Below are 16,766 nucleotides of genomic sequence, written 5' to 3' on the forward strand. Positions count from 1 at the left end.
ACTACAGCAACAGAAAAAAAAAACCAAAAACAACAACAATTAAATGCTTAGGGGAGCTGGAACATGAGGTTGGTGGTTTGTTTCGTTTTGTTTTAAATGCCAGGAGCTGTATTACCCACAGATGTGCCCATTTTATTGTCTCGGACAGATGCTGGAAGTGGGCCACAAATTTGACTTCCCCCAAGTCCTCTCAAGGATTGAAACACGATTCAGTTTCCATGAAATTACAGCCAGCCACATGCTCAAGAGAGGCACAGCTCTTCCTGCAGGAGACCCTGGAGAAGCTTCTCCCGAACACCTTCAATGAGATCCCTGTGATTCTCACGTTTGTGGACCTGGGTTTGTAGCTGATGGCCCAGGGTGCCTGGATGCGACTGATGACTTAATGCCGAAGTGAAATTCCATGAAGGTGATTCTATGAGGCCAAAGCGATGCGGTCTAATTATTTAGCTCTGGGAAGCTGGATTTAATGACAGTAGAATTTAGAAAATCTGGAAGAACCGAACCGGGGGTGGTGGCTCACGCCCGTAATCCCAGCCCTTTGGGAGCCCAAGGTGGGTGGATCACTTGAAGTCAGGAGTTCGAGACTAGCCTGGCCAACATGTTGAAACCTTGTCTCTACTAAAAAATATAAAAAATAGCCAGGCAGCCGGGCAGTGGCTCATGCCTGTAATCCCATCACTCTGGGAGGCAGATCATGAGGTCAGAAGTTGAGACCAGCCTGACAATATGGTGAAACCCGTCTCTACTAAAAATACAAAAATTAGCTGGGTGCGGTGGCGGGCGCCTGTAGCCCCAGCTACTCAGGAGTCTGAGGCAGGAGAATGGCTTGAACCTGGCAGGCAGAGGTTGCAGAGAGGCGAGATCGCACCACTGCACTCCAGCCTGGGTGACAGAGTAAGACTCTATCTCAAAAAAAAAAAAAAAAAAAAAAAAAAGTATAAATAGCATACCAACATTTTCTTGTACTTGTAAGTTAGAAAACAGAATTATTCAGAAATCTTTGTTTAAAGCTACCTTTGTGATTGCATTTTTCTACTACATTTGGATTTTTTAGAACATTTAATTTTAATACAATATGGAAGTCTAAAACAATAAAACAGATATTGGGTAGATATGAACATTGCTATGGTATTTGCATTTTATTGTGTACCTTCAAAAGAATAATATTAATAGTTTTAACTTAAAACTAGGGTGTTGGCTGGGCACAGTGGCTCATGCCTGTAATCCTAACACTTTGGGAGGCCAAGGCTGGCAGATCACTTGAGGTCGGTAGTTCCAGACCAGTCTGGCCAACATGGCGAAACCCTGTCTCTACTAAAAATACAAAAATTAGCCAGGTGTGGTGGTGTGCACCTGTAATCCTGGCTACTTGGGAGGCTGAGGTAGGAGAATCGCTTGAAACCGGGAGTCAGAGCTTGCAGTGAGCTGAGATTGCACCACTGCACTCCAGCCTGGGCAACAGAGGGAGACTCCGTCTCAACAAAACAAAACAAAACAAAACAAAACAAAACAAAACAAAACAAAAAGTATAGTGTTTATAATACACTGTAAATTACATTCTTTGCAACTACAACACACACACACAAATATATCCTTTAAAATTTTTGCCCAAAAGTGCTCATGCCTAGATACTACAACTTAACCTTACATTTTTCACCTAATAAAATATTTTGCACACCTGTAATCCCAGCACTTTGGGAAGCCGAGGTGGGCAAATTGCTTGAGCCCAGAAGTTAGAGACCAGCCTGGGCACCATAGTGAGACCCCATCTCTACATAAAAATACAAAAATTAGCCGGGCATGGTGGTGCATGCCTGTAGGCTCAGCTACTTGGGAGGCTGAAGTGGGAGGATCACCTGAACCTGGAGCAGTCAAGGCTGCAGGGAGCTGTGAAGGTGCCACTCCACTCCAGTCTGGGTGACAGAGTGAGATCCTGTCTCAAGACAAAACAAAACACAACCCAAACATTTTGGAGATCTTTCCATGTGAGTACCTGTGGATCTACTTATTTTTTTATCAGCTACATGTTATTTCTTGATTTCAATGTAGCAGAATACATTTAACCGTTAATGATTATTTCAGTCATTTCAGGTTTTTATGCTTTTATGTACAATGCTACAACAAGTAACCTTCAAACACCTGTTACAGGACATTTTTAGCAATGGGATTGCTGTGTCAGAGAGAGGTACCTTTTACATTTTGAAAGGTGCTTTCCAAATTTTCACACAATAAGGCTGCACGTTCCACCAATGGGGACTGGAAGTATGCTTTTCAGATCTCTGTTGGCCTGGAAAAAATCTAAAATGTCCAGTCAGTTAAAAACAAGACAGACAGATAAATAGATAGATAGATAGATAGATAGATAGATAGATAGATAGATGGAGATAGAAATATATCTTGTTTTGATTTGCATTTCTCTGTGAGTGAGGTTAAGCCATAATGAGTGAGACTGAGCAACTTTTCATATATTTATTAGCCTTTTTTTATTCCTTTATCAATGTCCTGCCTGGTTAAAAGCTGGGTTGTCCTTTGCTTAATAATGTATGAATAATCTTTGTCAGTTAAGAAATTAATTAGACCTATGTCTGTCATATGTATGGCAAATATTCTCCTAGTTGACCTTCTGTCTTTTATCATTGGGTGTGTGTGCTTTTTTCATCTATAGCTGCTTTAGAATTTTTATCAAATCTTATCTTTAAAATTAAAAAAAAATTTGTTTTGGCCAGCACAGTGGCTCACACCTGTAATCCCAACACTTTGGGAGGTCAAAGCAGGCGGATCATTTGAGGTCAGGAGTTTGAGACCAGCCTCACCAACATGGCGAAACCCCGTCTCTATTAAAAATACAAAACTTGGCTGGGTGTGGTAGCGCGCTCCTGTAATCCCAGCTACTTGGCAGGCGGAGGCAGGAGAATTACTTGAACCTGGAGGCAGAGGTTGCAGTGAGCTGAGACTGTGCCACTGCCCTCCAGCCTGGGTGACAGAGACTCTGTCTTAAAAAAAAGTAAAAAAATAGAAAGATGTTTTTGACTGGGCGCAGTGGTTCACACCTGTATTCTCAGTGCTTTGGGAGGCTGAGGCCAGGATTACAGGTGTAAGTCACCGCTCCTGGCCCCCATTTTAAAATTTATTCAATAATTTATTTTTATCAGTATGGATTCATGGACACTTATTATATACCTTGCGTATACAATCCATTACTGCTTTATTTATTTTGTCACATGTAGGTTAAAAAAAAAACAAAACTGTCACTGGGTGCAGTGGCTCACACCTGTAATCCTAGCACTTTGGGAGGCTGAGGCAGGCAGATCATTTGAGGTCAGGAGTTTGAGGCCAGCCTGGCCAACATGGTGACCAGCCTTGGCCTCCCAAAGTGCTAGGATTACTGGCGTGAGCCACCGTGCCTGGCCCCGTGTTCTGTATTTTCTCTGGTTCAGATGATCAATCCCTTCCGTTTATAAGCGTCTAGTATTCTTATCAGGCCTCTCCCCTCTCATGACTACAAAAACATCCACCCAAGTTTTATTTTAGTGCTTTTATGGTGCCTATTTTACATTTTAACCTTCGGTTTGTTAGAATTTATTTTGAGCTAAAGAAGGAGGCAAAGATCCATCTTTGGTTTTTTTTGTTTGTTTGTTTTTTATATGAGGTTACCCAGTTTTCCTAACACAATGTAGGGGCCAAACAAAAACTTCCCCTTTGCTCTCCGAAGGTTTGCTGAAAATCACCGACAAGAGGCAGATTAGTAGCAGAAAAGGCGTATACAGTTATTTGATCATCATTTTATGTGACACGGGAGCCTGCAGAGTGAAGACCCAAAGATACAGGGACAACTGTCCATTTTTAAGCTTAGGTTCAACAAAGTATGGACAGCTGTATAGCAATAGGATTGGGCAAAAAGGGTCCGACCTACTGCTAATACACTGAGTGGGGAAACCCTGCAAGGCCTGTCTGTCTGGATTCTCCTCGGCCTCTCTGAGCAGCTCTTTCCTTGCTGGTGTGGGCCACGACCCTCTCTGGAATGGGGGTCTTGGGTCTACAATCTAACAAGATAGGTCAGATAAATTCTGGGTCCGTTTTCACACTGAAAGGCAGAGGAAAATGTTTTAGAAAACTCTAAAAACAGTAACATTTTTAGAGTTTATGGCTGGCTTGGAGGAAAAGGGGATCTGGTTTCTATCACCAGCCTTAAGGAAGAAGGATTCTAGTTTCTATGACTTGCCTCGGGGGAAGAAGAGGGGCCAGAGACAGGAGGGCAAGAGGGCAGAGAAAAACTTTTTTTTTTTTTTTTTTTTTTTTGAGATGGAGTCTCACTCTGCCGCCCACGCTGGAGTGCAGTGGTGCGATCTTGGCTTACTGCAACCTCTACCTCCCGGGTTCAAGCGATTCTCCTGCCTCAGCCTGCCAAGTAGCTGGGACTACAGGTGCATGGCACCACGCCCAACTAATTTTTGTATTTTTAGTGGAGACAGGGTTTCACCATGTTGGCCAGGGTGGTCTCGATCTCCTGACCTTGTGATCCACCCGCCTCGGCCTCCCAAAGTGCTGGGATTACAGGCGTGAGCCACCGCGCCTGGCCAGAGAAAAACTTTTGTTTCTGAAGCCTTCATTTTAGGCTTCAGACCTCAGCCATTTTCCGAGCTCCAACAAATATTTAGTTTTTTTTTTTTTGGAGATGAGTCTCACTCTGTTGCCCAGGCTGCAGTGCAGTGGCACCATCTGGGCTCACTACAACCTCTACCTCCCAGGTTCAAGCGATTCTTCTGCCTCAGCCTCCCCAGTAGCTGTGATTACAGGCATGAGCCACCATGCCCGGGCTTATTTAGACATCTTCAATTCACTACTGTAAACATCAATATAAATTTTCATGTGAGTGTCTGAGTCCAACAGGACTCCTTTAAAAAACCTATGGGTTATCAAAGAACTGTGTATTTTGATTATTGCAAATTATTCACTCTTGGCCTTAAATGAAGAATTCCTTGAAAAAAACAAGGTATACCTTATCTTTAAGGGGAAACTATTTTACCCAATAGCGATTTGTATAAATCAGCACTTTGGGAGGCCAAGGCGGGTGGATCGCTTGAGGTCAGGAGTTCCAGACCAGCCTGGCCAACATAGTGAAACCCCATCCCTACTAAAAATACAAAAAATTAGCCAGGCGTGGTGGTGGGTGCCTGTAGTGACAGCTACTCGGAAGGCTGAGACAGGGGAATCGCTTGAACCCCAGGGGGCAGAGGTTGCGGTGAGCCGAGATGGCACCATTGCACTCCAGCCTGGGCAACAAGAGTAAAACTCCATCTCAAAAAGAAAAAGACTGGCTATGGAAACAGACTTACAGGCTTGGTTGAATGCCATCTCCACTGTTCACATGTGTGGTCCTTTACCTCTCTGGGTCTCAGCTACCTTGTCTGTAAAATGGGGATGAAAATTATGATCCCTACCTCACACAGTTGTTGGGTGGACTAAATAAAATAAACAAAGCCAGAATCCATTGTTCCTGGGGCTATCATTGACATCCAGACCTGTGTTCTTAATTTAAACCCCCACCCCAACTCACATTGATACCTTCAATTCGCTTTCAGCTTCTGGGTGACCTTTTTTTTAAAAAAATTATACTTTAAGTTCTAGGGTACATGTGCACAACGTGCAGGTTTGTTACATATGTGCCATGTTGGTGTGCTGCACCCATTAACTCGTTAACTCATCATTTACATTAGGTATATCTCCTAATGCTATCCCTCCTCCCTCCCCCCAGCCCAAGACAGGCCCCAGTGTGTGTTGTTCCCCACCCTGTGTCCAGGTGTTCTCATTGTTCAGTTCCCACCTGTGAGTGAGAAGATGTGGTGACTGGTTTTCTGTCCTTGCGATAGTTTGTTCAGAATGATGGTTTCCAGCTTCATCCATGTCCCTACAAAGGACGTGATCTCATCCTTTTTTATGGCTGCATAGTATTCCATAGTGTATATGTGCCACATTTTCTTAATCCAGTCTATCATTGATGGACATTTGGGTTGGTTCCAACTATTTGCTATTGTGAATAGTGCCGCAACAAACATACGTGTGCATGTGTCTTTATAACAGCATGATTTATAATCCTTTGGTTATATGCCCAGTAATGGGATGGCTGGGTCAAATGGTATTTCTAGTTCTAGATCCTTGAGGAATCACCACAGTCTTCCACAATGGTTGAACTAGTTTACAGTCCCACCAACAGTGTAAAAGCGTTCCTATTTCTAGGGTGGCCTTTTTTTTTGTTATTATTTTTATTATTTTTGAGACAGGGCCTCACCCTACTGCCCAGGCTGAAGTGCACTGGTGTGATCATGGCTCACTGCAGCCTCAAACTCCTGGGCTCAAGCGATCCTCTTGCTTCAGTCTCCTAAGTTGCTGGGACCACAGACATGCACCACCACACCAAGCAAATTATTATTATTATTATTTTTTTTTTGAGATGCAGTTTTGCTCTTGTTGTCCAGGTTGGAGTGCAATGATATGATCTTGGCTCACTGCAACCTCCACCTCCCAAGTGCAAGCAATTCTCCTGCCTCAGCCTCCCAAGTAGCTGGGATTACAGGCATGCCCCACCATGCCCTGCTAATTTTTGAATTTTTAGTAGAGACAAGGTTTCACCATGTTGGCCAGGCTGGTCTTGAACTCCTGACCTCAAGTGATCTACCTGCCTTGGCCTCCCAAAGTGCTGGGATTACAAATGCGAGCCACCATGCCCAGCCAATTTTTTTTTTTTTTTTACATGGGTGGGAGGGGTCTTGTTATGTTTCCTGGGGTGGTTTTGAACTCGGGCTCAAGAGATCCTTCTTTCTCAGCCTCCCCCAGGCATGAGCCACCGTGCCCAACCTCAGCTTCTGTTTTTTATTTAACAAGCCAGCTCCTGACTACACAGTACACTTGGCTGAAGTCTTGACCCTCTACCTTGTTTCTGTCCACCCCATCCATGGCTCCTGTCTGGGATCCCACTGTCTGGGATCCTGCTCCCAGGAGAAGCTGGTGCCACTTGACTTCCCTTCTTGTTCTAGCTAAGAGTGTCCTGCCCACCTGTGGGTATGACTTTGTACTTTCAGCCAGAGGCTACCAATACAGCACCCTCTGCTTTGGGCTGATGTCTGGGGTCCCACTTAATCATGCCGCTGTTTTCTTCTCATTGGCCTACGGGATCAAGGTCCTAGGGGGTGTTGTGGAAAACTAGGATACTCACTGGGACAACTGCATATTTCCAAAGAAGATGACTGGGAATGCAAATGACTCCTTCTATTGTCAGAATTTCTGGCATTGTGACAAAGAGACATTGTTAACAGACAGGTACACCCTATCTATTGGACTAGAGTTGGGTCATCAGCGGCGGCCACATAAACCCCAGGGCAGCTTACTGGAATGTGACTTTTGCCTTCATGTTCTGCTTTATATGACAGTTACTGATGCATCTGACACATCTCCCCGATTTGACCGGAAAGTCTGCTTGACATTATCTGTTACTCCTCTATATTCTGGGTGTGTCATAAGATGACTAAAGTATTGCCTTGTCCATATTCACGAGCAAAGGCCTGGGCTTCAGAAACACCAAGGATATGTCTTCTTGCTGTGGTGTCTCTGGTCCAGCATCTCCTAGGAATTCTGAAATCTAAAAAGCAAATGATATCTTGGCAGAAAAGGGAGTTCCAGAATTCTGTTTTTTTGAGTAAGGGACAAAAATCCAGCTCCAACTGCTTAAGAAAGAAAAAAATCCTGAAAAAGACCAGGGCTAAGCCAGGTGCAGTGGCTCACACCTGTATTCCCAGCACTTTGGGAGGCTGAGGTGGGCGAATCACGAGGTCAGGAGATCAAGACCATCCTGGCTAACATGGTGAAACCCTGTCTCTACTAAAAATACAAAAAATTAGCCGGGCGTGGTGGCGGGCGCCTGTAGTCCCAGCTACTTGGGAGGCTGAGGCAGGAGAAAATGGCATGAAATTGGGAGGAGGAGCTTGCAGTGAGGAGAGATCGCACCACTGCACTCCAGCCTGGGTGACAGAGCCATACTCCATCTCAAATAAATAAATAAATAAAGACCAGGGCTAGTTTGGGCACAGCTGGACACAGGGCACAATATGGATTCATCAGTCTTCCTCCACCTCTCAGCTCTGTTTTTCTCTGACTGGCTCCCTTCTCTTCCGGCCCATCCCTTCTGGTGGTGAACACAGTGGCTGGCAGCCTCAGGTCTAAATCCTCACCCTCAGCAATCCCATTGACAGGGTATGTCAGCCAGGAGCGGTGGCTCATGCCTGTAATCCTAGCACTGTGGGAGGCTGAGACCGGTAGACCACCTGAGGTCAGGAGTTCAAGACCAGCTTGGCCAACATGGTGAAATCCCATCTGTACTAAAAATACAAAATTAGCCGGACATGGTGGTGCATGCCTATAATCCTAGCTACTTGGGAGGCTGAGGCAGGAGAATCACTTGAACCTGGGAGGCGGAGGTCGCAGTGAGTCGAGATCATGCCATTGTACTCCAACCTGGGCAACAAGAGTGAAACTCCATCTCAAAATAAATAAATAAATAAAAATACAAAAATTAGCCAGGTGCAGTGGTAGGTGCCTATGGTCCCACTACTCAGGAGGCTGCGGCAGGAGGATCACTTGAACCCGGGAGGCAGAGGTTGCAGTAAGCCGAGATCGCGCCACTGTACTCCAGTCTGGATGACAAAGCCAGATTCTGTCTGGGAAAACAAAAAAGGAGGTGTATCTAACTCGCCAAAGTCTCCAGATTCCCAGATTGGCCTGGCTGTGATCACATGCCCATCCCTGAAGTATGAAGTATGGCCTGGGAGAGGGGGTGTCTGATTGCTGGACCCGGGTCTGATGTGCAGCCTTCGAAGGGGTAGGGCGGATGAGGTTTGGGAGCTGAATGATGGGGGAGAAGGGCGTCTGCTCTATTCAAATCATGTGAACCTAGAGTGAAGGAATGGTGACTTCCCCAAGGAAAATCAAGATGCCGTCACCTAAAGAAGGAGGAATGAGATCTTGAGCAGATATTCATGCGAGATATCCATGGACCACAGAACAGAGCCAGAGACATAGCATCAGAGAGGGAGAGGGAGAGCCAGAGCTAGATGGACCATTAGGGAAGCCAACCACTGATACAGGGGAAAGAAGGAGACTTTTGTAATTTTGAGAAGAAAAGTGACTTGTTTTTAACATCAGGAAACAGAGCTGGGTGTGGTGGTTCATGCCTATAATCCCAGCACTTTGGGAGGCCAAGGCGGGCGGATCACGAGGTCAGGAGATCGAGACCATCCTGGCTAACATGGTGAAATCCCATCTCTACTAAAAATAAAGTTTTAAATTAGCTGGGGATGGTGGTGCATGCCTGTAGTCCTAGCTATTCAGGAGCCTGAGGTGGGAGGATTACTTGAGCCCAGGAGTCCATGACCAGCCTGGGCACATAGGGAGAACCCATCTCATATTTTAAAAAGGAGAAAATAAAAAGAAACAGTTATTACATGGATGTTCATAGCAGCATTATTCACCACAACCAAAAGGGGGAAACAATCCAAATTTTCATCAACAGATAAATGGATAAACAAGGGCTGGGTGCAGTGGCTCACGCCTACAATCTTAGCACTTTGGGGGGCTGAGGCGGGTGGATCACCTGAGGTCAGGAGTTCGAGACCAGCCTGGCCAGGCATGGCGGTGGGCACCTGTAATCCCAACTTCTTGGGAGGCTGAGGCAGGAGAATTGCTTGAACCAAGGAGGTGGAGGTTGCAGTGAACCAAGATGGCATTACTGCACTCCAGCCTGGGCAACAGAGCAGGACTCCATCTCAAAAACAAACAAAAAATGTGGTCTATACCCAAAATGGACTATTAGTCTGTCATCAAAAGCAGGAAATTCTGACACATGCTGCAACACAGGTGACCCTTGAGGACATTATGCTAAGTAAAGTAAGCCAGACTCAAAAATATATATATCGTGTGATTCCCCTGGAGTAGTCAAATTCATGGAGGCAGAAAGTAGAACAGTGGTTCCCAGGGCCTTGAGGGAAGAGGTTTAGGGAGTTAATGGTACAGAGTTTCAGTCTGGGAAGATGTAAAAGTTCTGGAGGTGGATGGTGGCAATGGTTGCACAACAATGTGAATGTATTTAATGTCACTGATTTGAACTTAAAAGTGGTCAAAATAGTAATTTTTATGTTATGTATATTTTCCCACAATAAAAATTAAATTAAGGCCGGGCACGGTGGCTCACGCCTGTAATCTCAGTGCTTTGGGAGGCTGAGGTGGGTGGATCATGAGGTCAGGAGATGGAGACCATACCGGCTAACACGGTGGAACCCCATCTCTACTAAAATATAAAAATTAGCCAGGCGTGGTGGCTGGCACCTGTAGTCCCAGCCACTCGGGAGGCTGAGGCAGGAGAATGGCGTGAACCTGAGAGGCGGAGCTTGCAGTGAGCCAAGATCGTGCCATTGCACTCCAGCCTGGGCGATAGAGCAAGACTCCGTCTCAAAACAAACAAACAAGCAAACAAAAAAAAAAAAAACAAAAAAATTAAATTAAATTAAATTAGAAAGAAACAATCGCTATTGGGACTGAGAGGAAGAAAGCGATTTCGCCCCACACCTTCTTGGCAATGCACTTAACTCAGACTGTCTAGTGCAGTGCCCTACAAACAGAATAAATAAATAAAAATTTCCTGGATATATCAATAAAGTAACTTGAGATGTTCTGGCCCCATCAGCAAGCCAGCGATGATTTCTTTTCTTTTCTTTTCTTTTCTTTTCTTTTCTTTTCTTTTCTTTTCTTTTCTTTTCTTTTCTTTTTTTGAGAAGAAGTCTCATCCTGTTGCCCAGGCTGGAGTCCAATGGCACTTGTGAGCCACCTTGCCAGGCCACCAGCAATAATTTCTGAGCAAATGTTAAGATCATCATCCTTTGGCTGGGCACGGTGGCTCACACCTGTAATCCCAGCACTTTAGGAGGCTGAGGTGGGCAGATCACCTGAGGTCAGGAGTTTGAGACCAGCCTGGCCAACGTGGTGAAACCCCATCTCTAAGAAAAGTGCCAAAATTAGTCAGTCATGGTGGTGCACGGCTGTAGCCCCAGCTACTGGGGAGGCTGACGCAGGAGAATGGCTTGAGTCTGGGATGCAGAGGTTGCAGTGAGCTGAGATCACGCCACTGAACTCCAGCCTGGGTGACAGAGCAAGACTCCGTCTCAAAAAAACAAAAAACAAAAACAAACATAGAAAAATTATCCTGTACATGTCACATCGTGGCCCTGAATGCTTGAGTCTTTGTGGGAACCTCAGCATTATCTCACGCAGACCTGATCATCAGCATGTGGCTGTCAGCCTTTCCCAAATAGCCCAAATCCCCTTCAGTTCTCAACCCTTCTTACCCATAGAGCACATCAGGCAACATCTAGAGACTTTTTTTTTAGATGGTGTCTTGCTCTGTTGCCCAGGCTGGAGTGCAGCAGTGCCATCTCGGCTCACTGCCACCTCCACCTCCCAGGGTCAAGCAGTTCTCCTGCCTCAGCCTCCCGAGTAGCTGGGATTATAATTTTTGGTTGTTATAACTGAGGGAGCAGGGAGATTTCATGGATAGAAGCCAGAGATGCTGCTAAACATGTCAGAAAGCACAGGACAAATCCCAACAACAAAGTTATTCAGTTCTAAATGTCAATAGTTGCCAAGGCCAATTCCGCCCCAGAAGCCCTCTTACCTGTCCAAAAGCTCAAACATGCACGTGCACACACACACCCTCACCTATGTCCTCCTAGGTACCTTCCTGGTCTGTGTTTATTTTCAGTGAATCACAAGAAGTTTACAGCCTAAAAATACACTCCTAAAATTAACTTATTGCTCAATATCCTTTATAGCAAAGGGTCATGCAATACGTTTGCCTTGGGTTCAATTCCATGCTTGGGATTCTACATGACAGGGTAGGGGCAGGAAGAGGAAGGGAAAGGGAGGGGCATTGAGATGTACCCATAGTGCAAACAGTAAGGACCAATGCCCCCTCCCGCCCAGCTGGGCCCCACTGAACCATCCTGACCTCAACACACAGATGTAAATCACCAATCAGGTGCAACACACAGAACTGACTTTCTGGAGGTTGCAAGGAGGGTTAAGGGGTAAAGAAGGGAAATGCATGCTGTTTGAAAAAATATGTTTAATATAATCATACAGCCAGGTGTAGTGGCTGGTACCTGTAATCCCAGCACTTTGGCAGGCCAAGGCAGGTGCATCACCTGAGGTCAGGAGTTTGAGACCAGCCTGGTCAACATGGTGAAACCCCGTTTCTACTAAAAATGCAAAAAATCAGCCGAGTGTGGTGTAGTCCTAGCTACTGAGAAGGCTGAAGCAGGAGAATCGCTTGAACTCAGGAGGCAGAGGTTGCAGTGAGCTGAGATCATGCCAGTGTACTCCAGCCTGGGCAACACAGCAAGAAAAAATATATTTTGGCCCCCCACCAAAAAAAAAAAAATATGTATATATATAAAATAAAACTGTATGATTTTATATATATAATAAAACTATGATTTTATACATATATGTATGTATAAAAGTATAATGTATATATGTATGTGTGTATATATGTATATGTATATATGTATAAATGTAATATGTATATATGTATAAAATCATACAGTTTTATTTTAAAAACCAAATACATATTGACCTTTCTGTGTTTCTCGAGTGGTAGTTTAACTTACAGAATGTTGCAGTTTGACACTTTTTATCAGGCCAGAAGTTAAACTTTCTACTTGATTGACAAAAATTCTTTTTGTGAAACAAAGTCAGAAAAATAAAAACAAAAGCAAAAAAATCTAATTACATATTCCTCTCCCTGCTTTTTTTCTGAGACAGAGTTTCACTCTTGTTGCCCAGGCTGGAGTGCAATGACATGATCTCGGCTCACAGTAACCTCCACCTCCCAGGTTCAAGCCAGTCTCCTGCCTCAGCCTCCCGAGTAGCTGGGATTATAGGCATGAACCACCACGCCAGGCTAATTTCGTATTTTTGGTAGAGATGGCGTTTTTCCATGTTGGTCAGGCTGGTCTCGGACTCCCGACCTCAGGTGATCCGCCCTCTTTGGCCTCCCAAAGTGTTGGGATTACAGGCATGAGCCACTGTGCTGGCCTCTCTCCTTGCTTTTAAATGTTTTGTATCCAGACAGCTTCCGGGTGGATGAGTTAGTCTCGACAAATATTTCCCCCTAGGTGTTTTGTTTTGTTTTGAGACAGAGTCTTGTTCTTTCACCCAGGCTGGAGTGCAGTGGCTCGATCTCGGCTCACTGCAACCTCCGCCTACTGGTTCAAGTGATTCTCATGCCTCAGTCTCCCAAGTAGCTGGGATTACAGGCACCCACCACCACGCCCAGCTAGTTTCTGTATTTTTAGTAGAGATTGGGTTTCACCATGTTGGCCAGACTCGTCTCGGACTCCTGGCCTCAAGTAATCCACACGCCTCAGCCTCCCAGTGATGGGATTACAAGTGTGAGCCACCACACCCAGCCAATACCCCTAGGTTTTAAATGTATACTATTGCATTTACATTTTTTTCTGTTATGTTAAATAAAATAGAATTACATCATTTAACTTAAGGATGACTATATAACTTACGTTTGTAAAATCCCACTCCATTAGACCAATGACTAGAAGTATAAGAGTGATAGTTATTCAATAGGATTCCAACAAAAAATACCAAATTGACCAGTCTTGTCTGCAATTTTTCAAAGAACAGAATACATGTGGCTCTGATTAAGCAAGATGTACATTCTAATTCAACAAATATGTATTGAACATACACTATAAAGAGTTATTAAAGTTCTGTGCTAGGTGCTATCATATGTATATTGGCTTAGTAATCAAAACAATAAAACATCTTATACAGAATATTTTAAAACTCATGGAAATAATCCTTGTAAACAACTGGAAGCACTGTAGAATTTTCCTCCCTTTCTTTTATACTTATTGAATGGTTTAGATAACTGGACAGGTTTTTCTTTTTCTTTTTTTTCTGTCTTTCCTTTAGTCTAGCTTAGAGGGTCTGAATTGTAATTTCATAAGAATTGTGAACATTAGAGCTGGTGCAGTGGCTCACTCCTGTAATCCCAGCACTTTGGGAGTGCGAGATGGGCAGATCACTTGAGGTCAGGCGTTCGAGACCAGCCTGGCCAACATGGTGAAACCCCATCTCTACTAAAAATACAAAAAGTTAGCCAGGCCTGGTGACACATGTCTGTAGTCCCAGCTACTCGGGAGGCTGAGGCAGGAGAATTGCTTGAACCCAGGACACAGAGTTTGCAGTGAGCCATGATTGAACCACTGCATTCCAGCCCAGGCAACAGAGTGAGACGCTATCTCAAAAGATAAATTAAAAAATAGGCCAGGTATGGTGGCTCACACCTGTAATCCCAGCACTTTGTGAGGCCGAAGCAGGTGGATTGATTACTTGAGGTCAGGAGTTTGAGATCAGCCTGGCCAACACAGTGAAACCCCATCTCTACTAAAAATACAAAAATTAGCCAGGTGTGATGGTGGGCGCCTATAATCCCAGCTACTCGGGAGGCTGAGGCAGGAGGTTTGCTTGAACCTGGAAGGTGGAGGTTGCAGTGAGCTGAGAGTGTACCATTGCACTCCAGCCTGAGCAATACAGCAAGATTGTCTCAAAAAGGAAAAATAAATAAATAAATAAATAAATAAATAAATAAATAAATAAATGTCTGAATGTTTTTCTCTAAGTTCTAAATAGAATTTCTAGGTCCTTATTCTATTATCTGTTTTAAAAACTCTTAATACTTAACATTTAATTTTAAAAAATTACTAACATTTCCTTATCTCTAAGCTCACTATTCAATCTTTTTCTCCTATTAATGGGGTCAAATATGCCTCTGAGTTTTTGAGAAAAGCATATTTTTCTACTTAGACTAAATTATTTGTGTTTTCTGAAGACATTAGAAATTCTTTCAACTGGGCGACATGATGAGACGCCATCTCTACAAAAAATTAAAAAAATAGCTGGGTGTAGTGGCATGTGCCTGTAGTTCCAGCTACTCAGGAGGCAGAGGTGGGAAAATTACCTGAGCCCGGGAGGTGGAGGCTGCAGTGAGCTGAGATCACACCACAGCACTCCAGCCTGGGCAACAGTGAGAATTCATCTCCAAAAAAAGAAAGAAAAAAGAAAAAAAAAAAAAAAAGAAATTTTGGAGAATAAGAAGGAGAATGAAATAATTTTGGAGAAAATTCTTAATTAAGACCCACATCTGTTTCCAAACTCTGCCCAGGGCTTTTTCATCCAGAAGTCGATTTTCACAAGTGAAATAGAACCAGACGACTTTGTCAAAAGGTATTGCTTGTTCCTGTGTTCCGGTGCTTTCTCTCCTGTAGAGATATTTTACCTGTTAAAAGCATAATTTTCAGAGTTTGCAAACTGATTCAGATCCTAATTATATAATATATGACCTTTTGTGAATCACCAGATCTTCGACCTTTAGTTTCCTGCAAAACGGCAACAATACCTACCTTATAGGATTGTCACGAGGAGTAAGTAGAATGATGTTTGTTAAATGCTCTGTGCAAGGCCTAGGCTAGGACTTACTGCATGTTAACCTTTATTCTCCTTGATAACAATTTCAATTGCTCATTATAAAGAGCTTAGTAGAGGCTCCAGATTCTTTTTTTTTTTTTTTTTTTTTTTGACAGAGTCTCGTTCTGTCACCAGGCTGGAATGCAGTGGCACAATCTCGGGTCCCCGCAACCTCCACCTCCCGGGTTCAAGAGGTTCTCCTGCCTCAGCCTCCCGAGTAGCTGGGATTACAGGCATGCACCACCATGCCCGGCTAATTTTTGTATTTTTAGTAGAGACGGGGTTTCACCATGTTGGCCAGGATGGTCTCAATTTCTTGACCTTGTGATCTGCCCGCCGCAACCTCTCAAAGTGCTGGGATTACAGGTGTGAGCCACCGCGCCCCACCTTCTGATTTTTTTCTTTTCTTCTTTTTTTTTTTTATTTTTTTATTTTTTGAGGAGGTGTCTTGTTCTGTGGCCCAGGCCGCAGTGCAGTGGCGCCGTCTGGATCTCCCCTCACTGCAACCTCCGCCTCCTGGGTTCAAGCTATTCTTGTGTCTCAGCCTCCCGAGTAGCTGGGATTACAGGCAACCATTACCATGCCAGGCTAATGTTTGTACTTTTAGTAGAGACAGGGTTTTACCATGTTGGCCAGGCTGGTCTCAAATTCCTGACCTCAAGTGATCTGCCCTCCTCAGCCTCCCAAAGTGCTGGGATTACAGGCATGAGCCACCACGCCCAGCTGAGGCTTCTGATATTTAGAGACAATTTCCAAATATGTTTATTTATTTGTTTAGACACAGGTTCTTACTCTGTCGCCCAGGCTGCAGTGCAGTGGTATGATCAGGGCTTTCTGCAGCTTCAAAGAGATCCTCCCACCTCAGGTCACCTCCACCCCTGGCCCCAGTAGCTGGGGCTACAGGCGTCTGCCCCTAGGCCAGGCTAATTAAAAAAAAATTTTTTTTTTGTAGAGATGGTGTTTCGTCATGTTCATATTGCCCAGGCTGGTCTTGAACTCCTAGGCTCAAGTGATCTGCCCACCCCAGCCTCCCAAAATGCTGGGATTACAGGCATGAGCCACTACGACTGGCTTATATTTATATTTCATAGTGATAAAATGTTATAACTGACAGCATGGAGTTTGAATTCAGTATTATCTTCAGCATTCTTTTTTTTTTTTTTTTTTTTTTTTTTTTT

This window comes from Piliocolobus tephrosceles, chromosome 17 (assembly GCF_002776525.5).
Source record: "Piliocolobus tephrosceles isolate RC106 chromosome 17, ASM277652v3, whole genome shotgun sequence".
Lineage (NCBI taxonomy): Eukaryota > Metazoa > Chordata > Mammalia > Primates > Cercopithecidae > Piliocolobus > Piliocolobus tephrosceles.